This window comes from Gossypium arboreum, chromosome 5 (genome assembly GCF_025698485.1).
Source record: "Gossypium arboreum isolate Shixiya-1 chromosome 5, ASM2569848v2, whole genome shotgun sequence".
NCBI lineage: Eukaryota > Viridiplantae > Streptophyta > Magnoliopsida > Malvales > Malvaceae > Gossypium > Gossypium arboreum.
This window is the reverse complement of record NC_069074.1, coordinates 63,630,844-63,645,749: the sequence shown is the minus strand read 5'-3', so window position 1 is coordinate 63,645,749 and position 14,906 is coordinate 63,630,844. Positions and strand designations below refer to the sequence as shown.

The 14,906-nt window shown below is 35.3% G+C and overlaps 1 non-coding gene across 1 annotated transcript; it reads left to right on the top strand.

Annotated features, from left to right (window-relative positions):
* Window positions 1-1,898: 1,898 nt before the first annotated feature.
* LOC128293547 (small nucleolar RNA R71) lies at window positions 1,899-2,005 on the top strand. The gene has a single exon (XR_008283728.1). It is a non-coding gene; the product is annotated as a small nucleolar RNA R71 (small nucleolar RNA).
* The last annotated feature ends 12,901 nt before the right edge of the window (window positions 2,006-14,906 follow it).

Genomic DNA, 14,906 nt, shown 5'->3' with positions numbered 1-14,906 from the left:
GGTTTAAGACGAGTACTATTTACCTTGAACGTACCAAATTTGGGGTGATTTACCTCGACCTTACCGTATGGAAAAATGCTAGTTACCGTAAGAGGGGTTTCTTTATTCGGTTTAGAAGTGGCAATTCGAGGATCTACTGCATCTAGTAGCATTTTGTCTCCAACTTGAAGTTAATTTTTGGAAGAATTAGGCTCATCATGGCGTGGTTTTGGTTTATCATGTTTTCACGTTTTATGTGACCGCCATTCATCTAGCTCCTCAATTTGTAACCTTTGTTCTTCATCGATGGGTTCTTTGTTGTTGCTTGGCTTATGTATGTTTTTCGGACCTGTTTCCTGCAAAGAAGGTTGCACCATATGGTTAGTTTTAGCCGAATGATTTGTACAGTCACCTTCGATTTTTGATGTGTTATTCAAATTACAGGCTTGAAGGGTAATTGTTTCATCTCCCACACGAAGTGTGAGTTCACCTGTGCCAACGTCAATAATTATTCTAGCGGTTGCTAAAAAGGGCCTTCCTAAAATTAAGGGTGTGTTACTATCCTCTTCCATGTCTAGAACAACAAAGTCTACTGGGAATATAAATTTATCGATCTTAACAAGAACATCTTCAATGATACCCCTAGGAAATCTAATGGTTTTGTCAGCCAATTGAATGCTCATCCTAGTTTGTTTGGGTATCCCTAGACCTAGTTGCTTAAACGATTTGTAAGGCATAACATTGATACTAGCCCCTAGATCAGCCAACGCATTAGTAACATCTAAACACCAATTAAACAAGGAATCGTAAAACTCCTGGATTTTTTAGTTTGTTGGGTAGCTTATTTTGAAGAATGGCTGAGCAAACCGCTTTAGCTCCACATGCGACCTTTCATCTAACTTTCGTTTATTTGCTAAAAGCTTCTTTAAAAATTTGACTGCGTTCGGCATCTGCGAAAGTGCTTGAATAAACGGTAGGTTAATATGTAGTTTCTTTAAAATTTTAAGGAATTTACCAAATTGTTCGTTTGAGCGGTCTTTCCTTGTCGCATTGGGGTATGGCACATGACGTTTATATTTTGTACTTACCGATTTTTGTTCATTTTGGCCTACCTCATTCTTACCTTCGCTTACCACCGGTTCTGGCCTTGGTTTTGCCACTAACCCTTCCTCATCATGAATGGCAATTGCATTAAGTTGCTCCCTTGGGTTAGATTCAGTGTTGCTTGGCAGGCTACCTTGTGGTCATTCAAAAATTAACTTGGTGAGTTGTCCAATCTGAGTTTCGAACCCCTGGATTGATGCTTGTTGATTTTTGAGTGCCATCTTGATATTCTAAAAATGAGTCTCTGACAGCGAGATAACTTTGGTTATCATCTCCTCAAGGTTCGGCTTTTTCTCCTGTTGGTATGGTGGTTGCTAAAAGCCTAGAGGGGTGGTGGTTTCTGATTTCCTTGGCCTCCCCATGAAAATTTAGGTGATTCATCCAACCTGCATTGTAAGTATTGCTATAGGGACTGTTTTGAGATCGAGGATTATTACCCATGTAATTTAACTGCTCGTTCTCCATGTTGTGGCCATAAGGTGGGTATTCTGAATTGCTCGATCCACTTCCATTTGCTTCAGATCAGACATCGGGTGATCTCAGAAGAACTAAGAAAACCATCAATTTTCTTATTCAAGAGTTCTACCTTATTAGAGAGCACAGTGACCAAATCGACGTTATAAACGCCGACTGTTTTCGTTGGCTTTGTCCTCATGACTTGCCACTAATAGTTATTCAGCGACATCTCCTCTATAAATTTATAGGCATCTTCAGGTGTCTTATTATTGGTGGTTCCTCCAGTAGCTGCATCAATCATCTGCCGAGTCGAAGGATTCAGGCCATTATGAAACATTTGAACCTGTAGCCAAAGTGGTAACCCATGGTGAGGGCACCTTCTCAAAAGGTCCTTCTATCTCTCCCATGCATCGTAGAGTGTTTCTAAATCCATCAGCACAAAAGAAGAGATATCATTGCGTAATTTAGCTATTTTAGCCGGCGAAAAATATTTTAATAAAAATTTTTAGGTCATTTGTTCCCAAGTAGTGATTGACCCTCGTGGTAACGAGTTCAACCATTGTTTAGCCTTATTCCTTAACAAAAAGGGAAACAACTGAAGGTGGATGGCGTCATCAGAAATGCCATTAATTTTAAAGGTATCGCAAAATTCTAGGAAATTTGCCAAGTGAGCATTGGGATCCTCGTCCTGCAAACCATCAAACTGAACAAGCTATTGTATCATTTGAATTGTGTTAGGTTTCAGTTCAAAATTATTTGCAGCAATAGTAGGTCTAACTATACTTGACTCAGTTCCTATTAAATTAGGATTAGCATAATCATACATAGTGAGCGGAGCAAGATTTTGATTAACAGCAATCGTAAAAGGTAGTGGATTTTCTTGCTTTTCAGCCATCTCCCCGGTGGTGGTTCAAGTATCTTCCTCTTTCTTTTCTGTGTAACGTAAGCTTCGCCTTATTTCTCTTCGGTTTATGTGAACTGTGTGATCGATCTCACTATCAAACAATAATGGTCCTGACGGTTTTCTCCAAGTCATAAACTAGAAAAACCTGTCAGAAGAAAATAAATGAAGAGTTAGAAAAGAAAATAAAAATTTAAATTGCAATAAAAGTAAAACAGCTAAAGTAATAAAAATCGAGTGTTCCTAATATCTTAGCTCCTCGGCAACGGTGCAAAAAACTTGATACGTGATATTCATGACAGGTTTTAAATATTTATAATGAATCGTTCTTGAAACTAACTATTAGCACGATGAAGGCAAGTGTACCTATCGAATAGTAGTATAGCTTTAGCAAGACCGGATTATCGAACCCAAAGGAACTAAAAGTACTAGTATCAACTTTCTTTTTATTATCTAGCCTAAAAAATAAAAGGGTTTTGTTTATTTAACTACTTAACTAAACTAAGAAATCACATAAAAGAAATTTGGATAAAATACTTTGGGGAAAATACTTTTTGGAAAACTCGATTGATTGAGACAATACCTAAGGAAAAATCTACCTAGACTTCACTTGTTATTTGACTCTAAATCGGATGATTTATTCATTCAACTTGTTCCGTAGAGATCCCTAAGTTATATTATTATCTCTCTCGAGACTAACAACGTCTAACCCTAGTTTGAATAATTAAAATCTCTTTCTAATTAACGCCCTAGGGTTGCATTAACTCGATCTATGGATTTCCTTATTAGGTTTCACCCTAATCCGGAAAAATCTTGTCACCCTATCTCTAGGCGCGCAACCAACTCTGCTTAATTATGACAAATTTACTCTTAGACAGGGTCTATTCCTCCTCTGAATAAGAGCTTAACTTGAATCAATATCCTAGAATATCAAAACAAGAATTAAGAACACATAATTAAGAACAAGTCAAATATTTATCATACAATTCAGATAATAATAACAAGATTCATCTTAGGTTTCATTCCCCTTAGATATTTAGGGGTTTTAGTTCATACTAATGAAAGAAAATATCTCAAAAGAATAAAAATAACAAAACATAAGAAAACCCAAAACTCCTAAGGGAATTTGAACGAAGATCTTCAGTCTTGATTGTGAATCTGGCTTCTGAGATGGATCGATCGGCTTTCCTTGAGCAACTCCTTGTTTCCTCCTCTTCGTCCTCTATCTAAGTGCCTCCTCAGGCGTTTAAATAGGCTTTGGAATGCCTAAGAGCCCTCAAAATTGGCCTTTTCCGAATTGGACTAAACTTGGGCTCGATAGGGACACACCCCTGTGCGATTGCTTAACGTCGTGGTCAAGGCTGTTAAATGGGCACGAGCATGTGATCTACCCATATAAATCATGTTTTGACCTTGCCAAAGGGACACGACCGTGTGGTCTGCCCGTGTGTGGAAGTCCAGGCTATGTTGATTTTGTACGTTGGCTCATTTTCTCTATTTTTGGCCTGTTTCTCGTTCCTTTCACTCTCCTATGCTCACCTAAGTATAAAACATGAAATTAAGGCATTAGGAGCATCAAATTCACCAATTTTAAGGAAAAATCATCCATAAATGTTTTAAGCATGGGATAGAAATATGTATAAATTACGGTTTATCATTGGACCACAAATACGAAGCTGAAGATTCTGGAACTAAAAATTTCTTAGTTGCTAAATTATTGAATTTTGTAATGGTTGATTCTAAATTAGTTGTGAATCAAGTGCAGGAACTTCAACTGATCATTCATGGAATTCTTGTTGAAAGGATGATAAGGCTGCGATTATTGAGAAGTTGCCTCCTGTTTAGAATGACTTCAAGAATTACCTAAAGCAGAAAAGAAAGGAAGCGTCAGTGGAAGACCTAATTGTCAGACTTTAGATTGAAGAAGACAATAGAGGTACAGAAAAGAGGCTCAACAAAATAGCAAATGACAATGTTACTAGGGCAAACGTCGTAGAAGTCAAGAAAGACTTCTAAAAGGGAAAACAACCGCAGAATGGGTCTAAACTGGGACCAAAAGGTGATGTTTCCAAGAAGCAAAAATTTCATGGAAAATGCTTCAATTGAAACAAAATGGGGCACAAGTCATCCAAATGTAGGATCCGAAAGAAAGATAGAGCTAACAAGGCTAATCCTGTGGAAAAAATTTCCAAGAAAGTGTCTGATATGGAATTATGTGCCTAACTATGAATAAGAATGTTCTTTCTAAAGGGGGAATGTTTGTAGGAAGGGGATATGTATTAAACTAAATGCTATCTCTGTAAAAGCAAAACTATAAATAAGAATATTGTTCTTTTTCTATTTATATGCTTAAGTCATTTAAATGATAGCATAGTAGGCTCAGATATGTTAATTATGGTACGTTACGTACATTAATTAACTTAGAGCACATTCCTTCATTTCACAATAATTATAATTAAAAATGTGAAACATGTGTTGAGACAAATTAATAAAGGTCAAAATCACATGATCTAATACAGAGCAATTGTAATAGCCCATTTTTTAGTGAAATCGGAACAGTGGTTTCGGGACCACAAATCCGATCCAAAAATAAAATTTATTTTTATTTTATTTCATCGTTCGTAAAATGTTAGAAATGTTATGTGAATATTCTGATAAGAAAGTTTTATTGATTATGTGCTTAATTACTAAAAGGACTAAATCGCATAAAATGCAAAAGTTAAATTCAATAGCTATAAATATTAAATAGCTCTGGAATTCAAAATTAGAGATCCTTATATGGTAATTAGAAAATTAAAGAAAAGTATGTAGATATTTTGGTGACTCATCCATGGAAATTTATTAAAGGGCAAGGACTAAATTGGAATTTGAAATAATTTAATTAATTAAAAAGATGATAAAATATATCATCTTATTTTTTATGTCATCGTCAACCTAAAATACATGGAAACCCTAGGAGAGAGAGAGAAGAAACTTTCATGGCTTAATTGATTAAGTTTCCTTGTCTCGTTTTTAGTAATTTTGATATTTTTGAAACCGTGATAGCTTAATCTATCTATTTGAGGGATCAATTTGAAAAGTTATCAAAGTATGAAGTTTGGGTCATGGATGTATATGCTGAAAATTAAATATTTATGATAGAAAATGAAATGTTGTTGATAGGTAAACAACTTTTACAAAGAGATTGTTGATGAAAAATTGATTTAGGGACTAAAATGTAAAGTTGTGAAAATTAATGAAAAATTATGAAATTTATAGAAAATGTATGTTGTAAATTCTGTATTGAAATTTAAGTTAGGCTTGGATTAGGGGGTAAACTACATAAATTTCATTTTCCGATCCTAGGGATGAAATTGGAATTTATGGAAAAGTTAAGGGCAAAATGGTAATTTTGCTTAGGAAGTAAATTGAGTCCAAATGAATATTAAATGTGTGAAATTGATGATTAAAGTTATTTATATAGATTTGGACAACACAAATTTGAGGTTAGATCGAGGAAAAGAAAAGGTTTCGGATTAGTAGATTTCATATGAGAACCAGTGTTAAGGTAAGTTCGTGTAACTTAATTGAGCATGTAAATATGTTAAATTGAATGTTGTGTTTGTATGGAATGTGACTTATATTGATGAGAATTGTTTGATTTCTATGATGAAGAATTGAATACATGTTTGAAACGGAGAAAAAGGGTTAAACTCCGTTTGAATATTGAATTCTGATGATATGTGCTTTTTCGAAATGAATGAGGTCCTACATTTTTTGCTGATAGGATTTAGCTCGAATGAGTAATACTATGGATCTCACTACAGAAAGGATTTAGCCCGGATGGTAATCCTGATATAGTCCCCCTCGAGCATATGTTACAATTAGAAATTAGCTTGGACTGGTAATCCTGTAATACGATATGTGGCTCAAGAGTGTGTTATTTGATTAGACGCCCTAAAGGGGTACTCTTGAATAAGAATTGATGGATTATTGAATTGTACACCTTGAGTGTACTGCTTGAATATCCATCGAAATTTCAACGATTTAACAGACAAAAATCTTGCCATGATGAGGGAATTATGAGATGAAATGAAAATGTCTTGAAAGAATATTTCATGATGAGCTCATATATGTTACTTGATTGACATGAAGATTTTGTGACTAACATGTTTGATTGTATGTATGTGTTTAGACAATTGTGCCAAATGGATGGAATCATGACTTTGTATGCTTAGATTTAATAAACAAGATTGGTAAGTTTAGTTTCCGTTATACGAACTTACTAAGCATGTAATGCTTACTCCATTTTTATTTTTCCCTTGTTTTATAGTGATCGGAAGTTCGCGAAGGTTGAAGATCATTGGAGCATCACAACACTATCAACTAGCTAATTTTGGATATATATATATATATATAGTAAAATCATTTTGGTATAATGGCATGTATAGGCTAACTTGGCCATAGATGGCTTAAATATGAGGTTTGTAATCTAGCCATTGGAATGGCTAGTAATGGTTGTTTTTGATATACTTGTAATGTCATACTATGGTAGCTATATATATATTAAATGGTTGTTCAAATTATGCCTATCATATGAAATATACCAAAGTAAGACGATAAACATGTATACATGTAATGATATGCCTTGTTGAATGATAAAGTTTGCTTAATTTGAATGTTTGAAATGGTTGGTATTTGGATGTGAGTTTAAGTGCAGGTTATTTGTGTGAATTTGGGTGAGAAATGAAGCTAGAAATGGCTTTATTTTGTCCACGTGGGCAAACTCACGGGCGTGTGTCTAGACCGTGTGTGACACACTATCTACTACATGTGCGCGAGGTTAGGCTGTGTGTCCCTTGCACCTTAAATTTGAGAAATAGAATGCTAGAAATTGAGCACACGGGCAGAGACACGTGTAACAACCATTTTTAGTGAGATCGGAATAGTGGTTTTAGGACCACAAATCCAAGCCAAAATTAAAATTTTATTTTATTTTATTTTATGGTTGGCATCATGATAGGAAGGTCACATGAAAATTTCAGTACGAAAATTTTACCGATTGTGTGTTCAATTAGGGAAAGGACTAGATATTTTAATGATTCATCCATGGAAAAATTAGAAAAGGGTAGGGACTAAATTGGAAATCAATAAAATTAACATATGATAATTAATTAAAAGAAAAGAATCATCTAATTTCTTCATCTTCTGCAATTTTTCTATGGAAACCCTAAAAGAGAGGAAGAAAATTTTTCAAGCTCAATAAGGTATGAAATCAATTCTCGTTTTTAGTAATTTCTATATTTTTGGAATCGGGATAGCCTAATCTCTCTATTTAGGGGATTTATTTGAAAACTTATCAAGGTATGAAATTTGGGTCAGGGATGAATATACTAAAAATTAGAAATTTATGGTAGAAAATGAAAAATTATTCATAGATAAACAACTTTTACAAAGTAATTTTTGATAAAAACTTGATTTAGGGACTAAAATGAAAAAGTGGTAAAACCCATGGAAAATTCTAAAATTTGTAAAATGTATGTGCTATATATATTTTGGCTAGGCTTGGAAAGAGGGTTAAATTTTATGAATTTCATTTTCTGAGCCTAGGGACGAAATCAGAAGTTCTGAAAAAGATAAGGGCAAAATGGTAATTTTTCCTAAGATGTAATAGGATGCGAATGTATATGAAATGTGATAGATTAATAGATAAATTTAACCATATAGATCCGAAAAGACCTACCACGGAACTAGATCGAGGAAACCAAAAATTTTCGAATTAGTTGAAATTCAAATACGAACCATTTTCAAGGTAAGTTCGTGTAACTTAAATATGTATGTTAATATGCTTGAATTGAATTGTATAATTGTTTTGATATGTATGAGATGATACACATAATGAAATAGTCATAAGTTGTGAAAAATGGACAAATTGTCACATTCCGGTTGAATGTTGAATTTCAATGGGTTAAGAATAATAGTGCATATGTTGCAGATAGAATTTAGCCTGGACGGGTAATTCTAATGTAAGCCCTCTTGAGCTTAGGTTATAAATTGGATTTAGCCCAAATGAGTTATCCATATTAAACTCTTTAGAGCATATGCTGTGGATAGGGTTTAGCCTGGACTAGTAATCCTACTGTAAAATGTGCGGCTGAAGAGTGTGCATTTCTATTATGTACCCTAATGGGTATTTTTGCACATGTGTATATTACCTGAACATCCGTCAAGATTTCAATAGTTCAACGGAAATGACTCTTGAAGTGTGGAAAGGTGAAATTAATTGAAGCTTGTAATGTGATGAGCTCATTTATGTCTACATGTTATTCATATGTGATTATGTGACTAACTTGTTGAATAAGTGTATGTGTTTAGGTAACTTACCCAAAATCGATGGAATGTAAATTTATGTATGCTTGTATTAGTAACTATGATCGGTAAGTTTATTTTCTGTTATACGAACTTACTAAGCATAAAATGCTTACTCCGTTTAATTTTTCTTGTTTTATAGTGCTCAAAGCTCGCGAAGGTTGGAAGTCTGTCAGAGTAGTCATCATACTATCCACTATCTCATTTTGGTATAAATAGAAATTTCATTTTGGTATAATGGCATGTATAAGCTTATTTGGCCGATAATGGCTTATAATTGTGGTTTTATAATCTAGCCATTGGAGTGGGTAGTGATGGTCTAAGTTTGGCTATTTTTGAAGTAATATTTTTGTAATCACATAAGTGCTTATTATCTGTTAGTTTGTTGGAATTATGTTAGAATATAAGTTTATGTTAAGAGTAAGTTTATACCCTTTGATGCATGAGATAATACCACATGATTAGTTGCTAAATTTAGATGAATATGATGTTGGATTGGTAGATATATGCTTGTGAGTTTTGGTGCAGGAAAGTGGTATGTTTTGGGTGACAAATGAGGCTAGGAAATGACTTTACTTTGTCCACACAAGCAGACACACGGGCGTGTGTCTAGGCCGTGTGTGACACAAGGCTTGTCCTATGGGCATGTGGCCTAGCTGTGTGTCCCTTGCATCTTAAAATTGAGAAACAAAATGCTCAAAATTGGGCACACGGGCAGAGACATGGGCATGTGTCTCAGCCGTGTGGTTGACACAGCCTTGAACACGAGCGTGTTACACGACCGTGTGAAAACTGCATCTAAATTTCAAAAATAAATTTCACCACAAGGCCGAGCACACAGGCATGTGACTGGGCCATGTGACTTCAATTTTTTCATGCCTTAAAAGTCAAAGAGTTACACGGGTTAGGGATATGAGCGTGTGTAGTACACGACTTAACCACATGGGCATGTCCCTAGACCCCATGGGCGCGTGAGCCCTTGTAACACCCCAAACCTGGCCTAGACGTTATGGTTGAGTTTGGCGATGCCATATTAAAGTGTTTTTCATAAAATAAAATTTTTGTTGAAAGAAATCCCATTCTATATTAAACATCTTTGTAATCTTAATTAGTATTTAGGTTGTCTGGTTCAATGTTTAAAACTCAAGTTGTTTAGAAAAATGTTAATCATATTAAATCGTGGTTACCTTTTAAAACGATTTTTTGTTGTGCAAGCTTTTTGTAATATGTTGCGTAGACGTGGTATTTTGAAAAACATTTATCTTTTTGAAAACTCGTGTCCTACTACTAACAAATATAAATCATAATAATGGAAAACCAAATTAAAAGTAAAAATTAAAGAGGCCTTATTACATAACCAAATGCCAAATTTAGAAATACCAATTAAAAATTTATAATAAAAGTCCACGCAATTGTGTGGCCACCTTTAAGTCCCCCGCAACATCGACCCACCTAAGACTGGGGATTACCTGCGCAGTTAAGCAGTAGGGTGAGTTTACAAAAACTCAGTGTGTAATCCCTTAACTAACTGAAAGTCAAACATACAATAGGCAAATACAATCTGGGCCTAAGTCTGTTTCAGTAACAGTCGAGTATCACTTAGAGCCTTAGCCCATTCAGTAACAATATCAATGTGGGCCTTAGCCTAATTCAATAACAGTGTCAGTGCAAAATGAAAACAAAGATCCTACCCAGCCAGCCTCTAGACTCCACTCCGTCCAGCCCTACACTCTATGTAGAGATAAAATCGACCCACCCATCCCTACACTCCAGAATATAGCACCGGTTACGGCACTAAACAGTATTTGCAGCAGAGCTGCCAGTACAGCACACTTCATCCAATCATAATAAACCCATCCCCATGCAATATGTCATGCGTCATGTGATAATATCATACATGTATGTAGAATGTCATGCTCGGTTACAATCATACAAATCATAGGGGCATATCAGTCATTTTACCTCATAGGGGCATAACAGTCATTTCATCAATTAGGATCTAGGTATACTTACCGACACAATAGTAGGTCCACAGTTGTATCGGGCGACCCGTGTAACCTTAACAGTCAAACAGTAAAAAATGGGCCCAAGGCCAATAATGTGGGCCCACACGCCCATGGGGCTTAAAAATTCTAAAAATGGCCTTGGTCGTGTGAACTACACAGCCTGGCCCAACAATCTCCACACGTCCGTGTGGTTTACCTGTGTGGGGCCCACAAGCCCGTGGGGCCCACACGGCCCATTTTGGCGAATGTAGCCCAAAGCGGCCTAAGCCCATGAAAATGCTCATAGTGGCCTCTTTGATCAAACGCCCCCATTTATGCGTTTGGTTTACAACACGAATGAGCACACGCTCGTGTGGGGTCGACAGTCGCCTATTCCGACTTTTGTCGATTTACGATTATGGTAGTGTGATTACACACCTTAGATGAAGATGTGCGAGTAGCCCACGAGCCCAAAGCCTACTTTCAATCAAAGTACTCCATTAATCAATGTCAATAGGGTTAACATCTCTTTTTAATACTTAACACAAAAATTTCACTAATACTTGCCTTTGTCGAACTAATGAAGATCACACCCTTAAACTGATACACAAGACCGATTACAAACTCCTTTATAGATTACCTGCATTCCAAGTGAACTTATGAACTAACATAGTACACCCACATAAATTGACCCAAGCGCACAACCACTTACCGAAGGTATAAAACTGAAACTAGAGAAGGAGGGAAATCGGTCCATTATCTCTAAATAGATTGCCCGTTATGACAGAGGTAGAGTTAGTGCAACCACACACCTAGCAATTTTCGGCAGGAAAAGAAGGTGTTACATGAGAACTATAGATACGGCAAAAAGGGAAAAAGTGAGAAAAATCTAAATAGCAGCACTTACAATCGAGATCGACATAAAAAAAGCAGAAGAAAGAGTCGGCAAAAAGAAGGTAAATGAAAGAGAAGTATTCAGCCAATAAAGATTGAATTGAATTTGAGAGAGAAAGGAAGAGGAAAGAAAAATCGATCACCCAAGCTTAAAATCAAAAGAGTTTGAGAGAGAGGAAGGCAATAGATATTCAACCAAAGGGAAAAGAACCGTTTAGGAAAAGGTGTGAAGGAAAAGAAAGTCCGTGGACATGAGGGTTGGAGAGGAGAGTAAAATCGAAAGCAATTAAACTCGAAAGTTACTCGAAATAGCACTACACGGCTTCAGAAATGAAAATGAAAAGAACCACAATTTGGCAAAACCCGAAATGGAGAGAAAAGAACCAAAAGAGCAGATAATGCCGAAAGTTTTAGAGAACAGCTCTTTCAACCGAAAATCCCTGTACATCTACTATTCAATTTCGGCACAAATCTATCACACCTCCCTTAACTCTCTCCTAGAATCTCTCCACCATAATCTTCTCAAGCACCTATTCAAATTCCATTCAAACACCTCAATTTTGGTCAACCTAGGACACTTCCACAGCGCTTGCAGCAAAATAAAATACTCCTTTTGCATTGCCAAGCTTTGAACCTCAGACCCCAAGGCACACTCCACACGCCACTTACCACTAGACTAGCAGGCCTTTTTTTTTTCATGTTTTACCCATATTTATTTAAAAGCCTACTGCCTAGAGACAATGCTTATTCCTTTAAAAACAAAACTTTTTGTGTAACAGCCCGTTTTTCGGTCAAATCAAAACAGTGGTTTCGGGACTACAAATCCAAATTCAAAATATTTATTTTATTATTTTAAAAAGTTTTAAAGCATGATACATTATTTATGTGAAAGTGTAGTAAAGAAATTTTATTGTTTAAATGTTCAATTCGGTAAAAATGACTAAATCGCGTAACGCATAAAAGTTGAGTACTATTGTGTAAAGGTGTTATATGGCTATGGCTTGAAATGTGGGAGTCCTTGCATGTCAAATAGACCATATTAAGGGTTAGTGGTAGTTGTTAGCTTGGTAAATTTGAAATTATTAAAGTTTATTAAGGTTATTTTGGTAAAATGTTAATTTATTTTAATAATAATAAAACAAATAAAAATTTCATTATTCATTCATCTTCCCAAACTGATTTTAAGAAAGAAAATCAGCCATTTTAGGGCTTGACATTCGGCTAAGCTTGAGGGAGCAATTAAGGTATGATTTTGACTCGGTTTTTAATGATTTTTACGTTTTTGAGCTCATTGCAGCTTAATCTAGCTAGCCCGTACCTTCATTTTTGAAACTGTTATAGATTTTAAAAAGTTTCATTGTTGAATACTTGAGTTGTTTGTTATTAAATGATTGATTTTGGATGTTTGATGATAGTTTTACTAGTTTTGTAAAGTGATTTTTAACAAAAATGCAAAATAGGGACTAAATTGTGAAATTGTAAAAAATAGTAGTTAAAAGTGTGAAATAATAAAATTTTTGGACTACTAGTAGCATATAGGAAATTCGCCTATCTTGGGTTATAGCCTAATTGTGTAAATTTGCCATTTTGTGTGTAAAGGACTAAATTGCAAAGTAGTCAAAAGTCTAGGGGTAAATTTGTAATTTGGCAAAAATAAATGTTTTAGGCTAAATTGAATTAAATGAAAGTTTGAATGAGTTAATTTGATATCACATAGATCAAGATAAGTAAATACCGGAATTACATCGGGGGAAACGAAAGGTAAACGAATAGTCGAAGGTTATCTGAGCAACTCAAGATAAGTTCGTATAATTAGAATCGAACTATACTATACTTGTAATGGTTGAATTGATTGTTTATAATTGAATTATGTGAGATATGAATACTTTGAGGATATACAAAATTTGTTACCAATCTTGATTTGAACTATATGAATTCATTGGATACGAGTGACGTGTTATTATACTTATCGAAATGGTCGAGCTCCTGCATTTGTTGCGGACTCACCATAGCTCATATGAGCTTACTGATCATCTCGAAAGAGCTTACTGTTCAGGTCAATAGAGCTTTCCGTTTCCAACTCAATTGAGCTTACTGTTATCAGCTCATTATGAGCTTACTGGCCATGTCTCGGAAGAGCATGTATGACGATGAATTGACGGATTATTGACATTGTTCACTTGATTATCCTTTGAAGTTCTAGTAAATTCAACGAGCCTAAATAATGTTATATGAACAAGATACGGTTTATCTATTAGTTGAATGACTAAAATGTAATGATTACATGTACTTAGGTGATGGATTTATACTGAACTGTTCGCCTATTATTATTACAATTGATTACTTTAAATGATAAATTTAATTTTGAATTATACGGGCTTACTAAGCTTAGCAACTTACTCTGTTTCTGTTTCTATGTCTTTTATAAGTTCGTTAGCTCACTCATTCTGAACAAGTCGGAGTTGCACGTCACACTATCCAAATTTCCATTTGGTATTTTGAACTTTTGAACCTATGTAAATATGGCATGTATAGGCTAGTTTTGTAACACCCCGAACCCGAGACCATCGCCGGTGTCGGACACGAGGGGTTAACAAGCCAAGTTCACTTGTTTTGCCCATCCATTTGACATTTTCAGTCAGGCTGGAAAACTGCGTCACTGTCGCCTTAAAAATCATATCTCGAGTTTCAAAACTCGGAAACTGGTTTCGTAAATTTTCCCTGAATTTAGACTCATATATCCATCCATGGATTTATTTCTATAATTTTTTGTTGGGCCAATTGGTACAGTTTATTAGTTAAAGTCACCCATGTTACAGGGATCGACTGCTCTGACCTTCGCGCGGTATAACTTGAATATCTCTCTGTACAGGGCTTTAATTCTGGTGTCGTTTGTTTCTAATGAAACTAGACTCAAAATGGAATCTTTACATATAAGGTATGTCTCCTAATTCGTTTTGGATAATTTATAGTAAATTTTTAAAGTTGCGACAGGGAACCCAGAAACCATTCTGGCCCTGTCTCACAATAGCTTTAATATCTCTTAACATGTAACTCCTATGACCATTTCGTTTCTTCCATATGAAAATAGACTCATCAAGGTTCATTTACATAGCTTATTCACTATTTAATTCCATTCCTACGAATTTTGGTGATTTTCACATTCACGTCACTGCAGCTGGCAGCATCTGTTTTAAGGTAGGTCTTACCTATTTGGTAGTCTCCATGAACCAACTAGT